This window comes from Megalops cyprinoides, chromosome 4 (assembly GCF_013368585.1).
Source record: "Megalops cyprinoides isolate fMegCyp1 chromosome 4, fMegCyp1.pri, whole genome shotgun sequence".
In the NCBI taxonomy this organism is placed as follows: Eukaryota; Metazoa; Chordata; class Actinopteri; order Elopiformes; family Megalopidae; genus Megalops; species Megalops cyprinoides.
Window position 1 is genome coordinate 14,185,660 of NC_050586.1, and position 9,151 is coordinate 14,194,810.

The following is a 9,151-nucleotide window of genomic DNA, read 5'->3' on the forward strand; positions in this document are numbered from 1 at the left end:
CAGTGCTCATGCAGTTAGCTGGCTTCTGATTACAAATTTTTTGCTTCTTTGTGTTTTGGTTCATGCATTAACATTGCTAAGATTGTTTCAGCATACTGTATGGAACTGCAGGAACCCAAGAAGTAAGTTTTAGCCGTTTTGGTAACAGCAGCAATATCTGAAAATGTTCAATAGATCACAATAAGCCCCATGAGATTGAAGCGTTTGTAATTTGATCCCTCTCCTCCTCTGTGATTGGATGAGTAATGTCTCTGTGGAAGGGTCAATGGTACAGCTCTGTTTTGAACCACTCAGTAGACAGACGAGAACATTAATTATCACAGTCATACACTGGAATAATGAGTGCACTATCCTATTCTGAGCAGTCAGATGACACAGACAGCCATAAAGCATAGGAAAATAATGGCTTATATAATCAAGTTTGTGATTATACCCATTACATTATGTGTCTCTATGGTCTTAGAAACCTCTTTAGTATGATTTATTCATGTTGTGTATAGAAATTGAATTTATCAAACATACAACAGACTTTAGCATAACTTAAGCTTTTAACCTGCCCCTCAAGAAAAGTGTGCCAATACACAATTTCATTATTGCTTATCTGATCTATCACGTTTCGTTTCATGCCAGTCCACTGATGTGTACAAAACAGGTTCTGTCACACTGTGACCTTGTAGCCTCGAAGGCAACTGAATTACTTACACTGTATGACTACTATCTTCACATCAACCTAAACCCACAAATACATGCAAACAACTTGTGCGTCAGACAGACTTGATATCCTTACCATTCAAATATTGATGTGGACACTAACAATGGGCCATGCAAAAGACTGTGGAAAAATTTGACTAATAAGAATCCTATTTGTAACATGTTTAGCTAAACACACAGTCATCCAAGAGCCTGCAACTCTCACCTCCCCATCCTTCCTCTTGGCCTGAAAGACATGCTGTCTTTGCGTAATCGTTCCATTTTTATGGTGCTGGGATACACATTTCTGAGAGCTCCACAGACTTTGGCTGGGCTGTGGCCTATCAGACACGCCTCTCCACCCTGCTCAGACAGTGAAACTGCATCAGAGAAGAAAATCCCAAGGCACAGTGAGCGTTTCTCAGCAACTCTCAGCACATCTGAGACCCGGCCTTGAGGGAAGGCCAGGTGGTTCTAATTTTAGTGTGCTTCGGAGAACTGGTCTGCGCAGAGTATGCGGAGTGGAGAGACAAGGAGCTAACGTCTCTCTCAGAAAATGCCTTATACCTTTCCATGAATGCACTGTCATGTGTCAGGTCCCGTGGCAGGAGCTGTGAGCGCTGTTTGGTGAGTACAGGTGGGTGGATACTGAAAGGGACAAACACAGAAATCTGCATGTCAAATTCCCGGGCATCGTTTAGGACAGTGAAAAGGCAGTACACACTAATCCACTAGTTTCAGTGGAACTTTCCTCAATGCATCACCTCATCTGGGGACCAAAAAAATATGCTTAATTTAATACACAGAATCATGTGCATAAAGTCTGCGTAAGGTCTGCTTTTCTGAACAGCATCAGTTCAGACATTGCAAAATATGTACTTAAGTCGGGAGTCAACCAAACATTGTGTGCTGTATTGAATACAATACACATACACTGTACTGCATGTAGATTTCTAAAGACAGCAAAAAGGAACAAAGCCCCCCCCTCTCCCATCTCTCAGACTCTGTGTTGTCCTCACTCTTGAGAGGGAGTGCTTAAACCACAGGACTGTGCCTTCCACTAAAGAGCCTGTGAGTGAATCATGTTCCGCCCAATCCAAATTTCCACACAGATGTTTAGTGTCAACCAGCAGTTCAGCATCTGGTCACAGTGGAGAACAGAATGTGGCCAATCTATTCTCTCACACAGCCAACAAACAGCATGCTTTTTCTGCCTGTTCCACTCTGCCACCTGCTGGTAAATCTGGGGAAAACAATATGTTTTCCATCCCTGTTTATTCATTTTACATGGGTTAAAAATCATCACACTCCATTATAACACTCCATTTTTTTCTTTGTTTAAGCTGGTGGTTATTAGTCAAACAAATTTAATTGTCCTGTGGCAATAAGTTTTAAAATGACAAAAATTCGGTCCCCCTTTTGTTCAGATATTACAACATCTATGTTTTGGGAATGCAAAAGAAATTGATCATTTTGTGTGCATCCTTCTTCCACCAGGGGGCAGTAACACAGTGGATCTCCATCATTCTCTTCAAAGACTCCTGAAATTCAATGTTCACTGGAGGATCTCAGCTCACCATTAACACAGTAAAGCAGGACTTTCAACAGGAGATCAATTATTTTTAGAAATTTGGATACAATAATTTTAGTCAAATCTGCAGGCCATTGCAAACCCTTTACTGTCTTGGCCATAAAAGGTTAATGAGATAACCACTCCTTGAAATATAGATCAAAATCAACAGAACAAAATCTCTTCAAATACTAACAATCATATGTGGCTTTGACTTTTGGCTTTTTATTACAAAGAAAAGGTCAGAGAATCAAGTATTTTATATCCATGTAATAAATTCTTCATGCTGTTAAGGCTAGATGCAAAATAGTACTTCTCAGTGATCTTAATACCTCTTATTACAGTGAGAGTTATTGTCAAATTTGTTTGCTTCACAAAAAAAGTCTGCTTTAGGGAATCATCAAAAAAACCCATATTTACTCCACCATCACAAAACAAATTGATGTGAAGATCACATCATGTAATGTGAAGTGGACTAAAGACATAATGTTTTCAAGAAGAAAGAAAACTCTGAAAATAGCTCAGCTGAAATGCACTACATTAAAATACACATAGCGCATCATCCAGGGACCAGACAGAAAATGTGGTTAAACCAAACTCGCCCCAACCTTCCACAGTTACACCTCTGATGGCACAACAGGTGACCCTTCTCCACCGCCATTCAAGAAAAAGCAATGGACACAGCACCATCCATTCAAATTCGCTTTCGTAGATCCAAATACACTGAATTTTCCTAATGGTAAAACGAACACAGTACACATCCTCTCAGTTGGAATGACTTCAATCTGATACAAAAACTTGGCAGACATTAGCAACTTCAGCGCAAAGTGAACAGCGCTGCCTTGCTTAATGCTATGTTTCTACTGGTTCTTTGTGAGGCATGAGACCATGAGAAATCTGGGTGGGAAACTGCTGCTGCTGACTGTACCCTTACAGAGCTACATTCCACCAGCTTTAATGACAACTTCAAGTATAATGACCATTACAACGATGGTTTCCTAAACAGTTAGAAGTATCTTACAAATTTGAAGCACCAGCCTCTTTTTCCCACATATTGTAACAACTCCCTTATTTGAAAGCTTACATGAAAGCTGCTAATTTTAATGAACAGGTTTACTAGTAGCTAACTAGTAGCTAACTCTACACTTGTGATTTAGAAAGTGTATACCTCTAATTGAGGTGTTCACAACCACAGGTTTACTGCCTAAGGTTGCCTCCTCCCACCTGATACAGCTTTGTGGTCATGAACATATGATATGCTGGTGCACTTGTCACTCCCACAGTGTAGACAATCGTTGAATAAAGTACAGAATAAGAGAAACTCACTCTGGTCGCATGTATAAGCACTTCTTAGCCAGGCACTCTCAGCCAGCAGTCACATATGATTAGGCCCTGCCAGTAAGAACACACTGACACAATCAGCAGCAGCAGCAGCCAGCTCCTTCTGCTCAGGCTCTCAATTCAGACAAGGCTGAAAAAACACATTCCTCCATGCAATGGTGCCCTTTCACAGCTAATCTTCCTAACTTTCTGGCCTAATAAAGTCCTCAGACTTCAAACATTTTTGCTCTGCTCAGCTGACCTGGATTTAATCGAACCGGAGGCAATATTATAATCGCTGCAATCATTCAACCTTAGTTTTATGGCAGATAATCACAACTTTTCTTTCATACATGACATATAGTAATGACAATTTGCAAATATTTTCTGGAAATAGTTTCCTTTTGTGATGGTATAGCAAGCCTGAACTGCTATTTTAACAAAACTTTCAAGTTATTTGTCAAACTGAAACCTGAGTGAACACATTAGTCAATATTTCCAATGAAAAAGGCTACTTGCATTAATGAGGCCTCAAAAGGACACTATCATACATATATTTATACTGAACTTGTCATGCCACGTGAGTTTGATCGAAACAAAATAATTCAAACAGCATTTAATAAATATGTTCTATCCACACTGTTACAATGAAACCAATTACATTTCAAAGGTTGCCCATTATTACCCAAATATACTACGGCAGCTCAGCCTCCAGTAAATTGACAGCTAGTTACACAAACAGTAAGCCTTTTAACAAGAAATTTAATGAACACTGCAAGGGTAAAGAAAAGAAAAACCTGTCCCGGAAAGCCTAGGGTTCAGCACAGAGCAGAAGGAGAAACAACAACGCTCACCTGGTAACGAGGCAGATCCTGTGAACACCGAGCAGCCGTTTCTAACAGCTGGAAGCCTGCCAAACAGTTTTGTTTTTCCCAATGCAATACTTGGAAGAGAAAAATGTGAAAGTTTTAAGAAGCTGACCACCCTTGCAAAGTGAGAGCAGTCTGGCCTCCCACAGCGCGCCGGAGTTTCGGCGTGTTGGAAAATGACACCAGAGTGAGTGAGCACATGTAAACACAGCCACAGCACCCTCCTCCATGGGTCCGTGCCGCCCCAATCACGCACAGGGCCGCAAGGTCCTGCCCTGAGTCTACCACCCCCCAGACAGTGGCTCCATCACCCTGCCGTGCCTCTAACCTCATGTATGGAAGAAAACCTTGAGCCCAACCGCTCCCTTCTGCACTGTCGCGACCCTATATGCTTTCCTGCACAACCCCGCGTGAGAAAAATGTGGTGACTTGCTGTGCTGATAACAGCACAGCACTTGGGACCCAGCATGAAGTTCAGAGAGCACAGAGAGAGAGCTGGCCAAGAAAAGGAGCGGGACAAGTGGGACAATCCAGGATACGTACCAAAACAAGCACAAATAAGTGTTACGTTTTCCTTTCGGGTCAAATACTTTGTTAGCCGGTGAAACCTAGCTTTGGATCATTGCCAAACTTCCATTCCCATTTTATTGTTTTATAAACCTATCAGTATGTTTCCATCCAATCGCGCATCTGTTTCTGTGGATTGTTTAATTGAACATCTGTTCCTATTGGATGATTTGACCTCTTCCAACGGGATTAGAGTTGATTTGATCCTGAACTGAACATCAATTCCACATGAGATGAAAGTGTGATTGATTCATATTGTTTTATAAGACCATTATTTATGGTTGTTTAATTGAGCCAATGAAATTATTCTGAAACTTTTTTGCAAATAAACTACACTGGTCTGTGATTTGCCAGATGGACAAGGTGAGTGACACACCTGTTGTTTCCATTTGAAACGATAAACATGGAAATATCATGGATGCATTCAGTCACTGTAACAGTGAAACATTCATTTGAACTTAATCCACTTTAGATGGCACACATGTACCTCAAATTCACCAAAGTAAACACAAATGAAATTACCTCAGAAATCACTGAATTTTAATAGCTGACATTTTCTGGACTCAAATTCCTAATGGCTTTGAACTCCTTGGGTTCACTGATCTTGGTTCTTGTTTGAATCAAGCCTCCTTCCTCTCACCGCAGGAGAGCGTTATAGTTTTGGCATTCAGCACGGGGGAAAGAATTCCGCTGTGGGCCCCGGGTGAAGTCAGCCAGATGTGAGGCAACAGCTGAACAGGGTCCAGGGGCGCCACGCTATTCAGCCCTCCTCTGAAACCCAAAGTTTCCCTTCAATTGCTCACACATTTTTTGTCAAAACTGTCCATAGCAACGCACTATTTTTCATCCAAACAATGAAAAGTATTTCTCTGAATACTTAATACTTCCCATTAAAAAGCGTGCAAACGTGTTGCGCAATGATACAGCCAAAGTCAAGCCAATGCAAAAAACCCTCCATGCAAATCTGCTTCTGCTGTCACTAAAATAGTTCAGTCCTATTGTCCATTCGTCCACTGCGTGTTTTCATTACCATAGTAAAGTAGGCTACACTGTAGGTTATACGTTAAGTCGAAACTAATCTGTGTTCGGTAGTTTATAAACATTCACAACTGCAATGCCCTCAGAGTAATATATAAAAAATATGAAAATATGTATGCCATACAAAAGGAAAGTGTTAAAATGCAAATGTGCAAAGCAAATATTTCAGGAAAATATCACTGCACAAATCTTGACAGATGATAGTAATGCAAAACTCCAAAGCGCCAGAAATCCATCTTTAGTCTCTTCTGACAAATACACAAGATAATCTGTAAACCAGCTGCAAGAACTCTTCATTTTTAATCTTTGCAATTTTCTGTTTCGCAAGGTACTCAACAGAGAATCACTTCGAATTCCTCCACAGTGACCCGGGGGGTCCCCCTCACCCCGTCACCAAGAGATCTGCATTAGATTTGTGTAGGTACCGCTAGGTAAATTCATGTCACACTTTCCTCATAGGAGGTGTACACTGGTATTATTTCAAGGTACATCATACAACTTTTTATTTTATGATATAAAAGTTAGGTGCTTCAACCCCTCCAATTCCATACCGACCTTACACCTATGAGGAATGTTTAGAATGATATTATATATTTGGTTAAGTATTTTATATAGAACTACTTTGTTAGGACCTCTAAGCTTCCCACGCAGCCATGCTGCTTAAGTGAAGCCCTCGACTACAGAATAGGGATTTCCTTACACTTGACTTGATTTACGTGTTAAGGGGGAGCGTACAAACATGTGGTGTGTAAATTAATTCGAATGTCCTTCGACTCTCTTAAATTAGTTCACGCGTTTTATTATTTAAATATAATAAAGCACTCTGCTGGGCGCTGGTCTGGACGCGCTTTTCTGGTACTCAAAGAAAATGTGTTCTTTTAAATCGTTCTGTGACACGGGACGACAAACTACGGAGAACAGACCGGACAACTGTGTCACCAAAATAATGCTTTGAAGCAAACAAACACAGCAAAAAAAAAAAAAAAAACGCACGACCCGTGAAACCTGCCATTGCTAGCGGACAAATCTGTTTAGCCAGGATAATTTGCTGTAACACTTACCTTTTAACTTCTCTTCCAGAATGTTTCCTCCACCTGTGTCGCTTTTTAGAAAACTGACACCAAAGCGGACACACAAAACGCACTTTTATTTAAAATGCTCCTCGAGACCCACGGCTGTCCAATTCAGAAAATGTACGCATTCCGTTATCTAAACATACCACCTCTGTGGAGCTAAACCGAACCTGTTTCTATACTTCATTGACAAGCAGGGTCTCCTTATGTAAGCTCGGTATTACCGAGGAGGAAGGGAGGGCGGTCAATTTTCTGGATGTCTTTGAAAGGAAAGGGATGTTCTGTAAAATCTGGCGTATCCCTGTCGCATAAAATAGGAAATTATTGAAAGCCCCGCGGGCAATGGATACCAGGAATTTCGATTAAGGGCGCATGGCAAGAACATTTAGAGTGCTTATAACTTTTTCCCCCTCTACATCTCACTCTGGGAAGTAATGTAAACGATCCTTGATATTTCACAGATTCAACCCTCGTTTGTTTCACCTGTTGACAGCAGCAGATCTGGCCATAAAGCTGCATAACATCACTCGTTTAACGAGGTTTTTTCTCCCATGGGACGAACACCAAATCTTTTTGGCAGGCATCCATTACGGTTGGGTCAAGTACATGGAATGGTAAGCTATTGCATGGTGACCTTGCCAACTTCTTTGTCTGGTTCTCTCCATCTTATAACCCACTGTTTTCGTGCCTTGTAAAAATCTGTGCCTTGCCCCAAAAACAATACGTATTTGGCAGTCATTCTGTAACAAAAGGGCCATGTGAAGGATTTTACATCCCTTTACTGGAACAGTAACTTTTAACTTACATTTTGACAGTAAGCACCATGCTTGTATATTGTGGGTTGATGTTTGACAAAGAATTCCAAAAACATGAGTTTAACTAAATTGTCATCTAAATTGTGAGGATGTGAATGTGTGTTTGAAGGCCTGCTATTGGATAACAAGCGTCATCTGCTGGGTCTTAACAGAGCTGTGGCTGTACAAGGACCTGAGACTTTGGGTGAATTAAACAGTTGGATTTGGGCTGTGGCTTTACTAATGCTGGTTCCTATTTTGTTGATTTTTAAATAAATTGTTTTTCTAAATGATTCCCCTTCCATGTTTTTATGCGCAAGTGCATCGGCCAGCTCCTTAACAGGCCACGAGTGCATCATCCAGGTGGAAGTTACATAATCGTTGGCAGACTTTTGTTGGCCAACTCCTTTCTGACTTGCATTTCAGAGCTCTCTTATTCCTCAAAGCTGCAATCATTTGAGGAAAATGAAGTGCATAAAACCTAAATGTTTCAAAAGAAAGATTTCAAGAATTTTAATAGTTTGATTGCAGTGTGGTAGACCCACTCAGACAAGCAATTCAACTAACTCAAAAACCTACATACCCAATGTTTATTATGGCATACACAATATGTAAACATACTGTATGATACATGATAAATAAAAGAAATGTAACTTTTTGGTTTGAATACACAATATAAAGTGCAATTAAAGGAAAAGCAACCCTGCTATTGGGGGACAGATGTAGAGAAGACAGTGAACTCATGCATTTTGAGCAGGGAAAAATACAATGCCACTTACATAGTATTTTCTGGTCAGTGTTAAGCTGTAATGTCGACCCTCCAATGGGACCTTTTCACTGGATTTGTAGTATTATGTACCATAGGACTAAGGAATTCTTCATAAAACAAAGCTTTGCTGCCTTTTGACCTTGGGACATTCGGGGGTCTTTTGATTCAGAAATGTACTTTCATCATGCTCCTCAATATATGAGAGAAGTACACATGACACAAAGATAACAGTTAAAACAAAGAACAGACTGCAGCTCTTTTTCAGTTTTAGAAGGGGGTTGAATAGGTATCACTGCACTGTATCAGAGCATAAACTGGAAGAACCTCATTGACAACTGCTGTGCATCACCTAACCACAGCGGAAAAACGGATACATCGAAAGCCTTGTTGTCAACCATGGGATTTTAAGGTGTGTCGCTACGGCTCCCCAAGAGCTGAGCCATGGGGGAAAGCAGCCAACA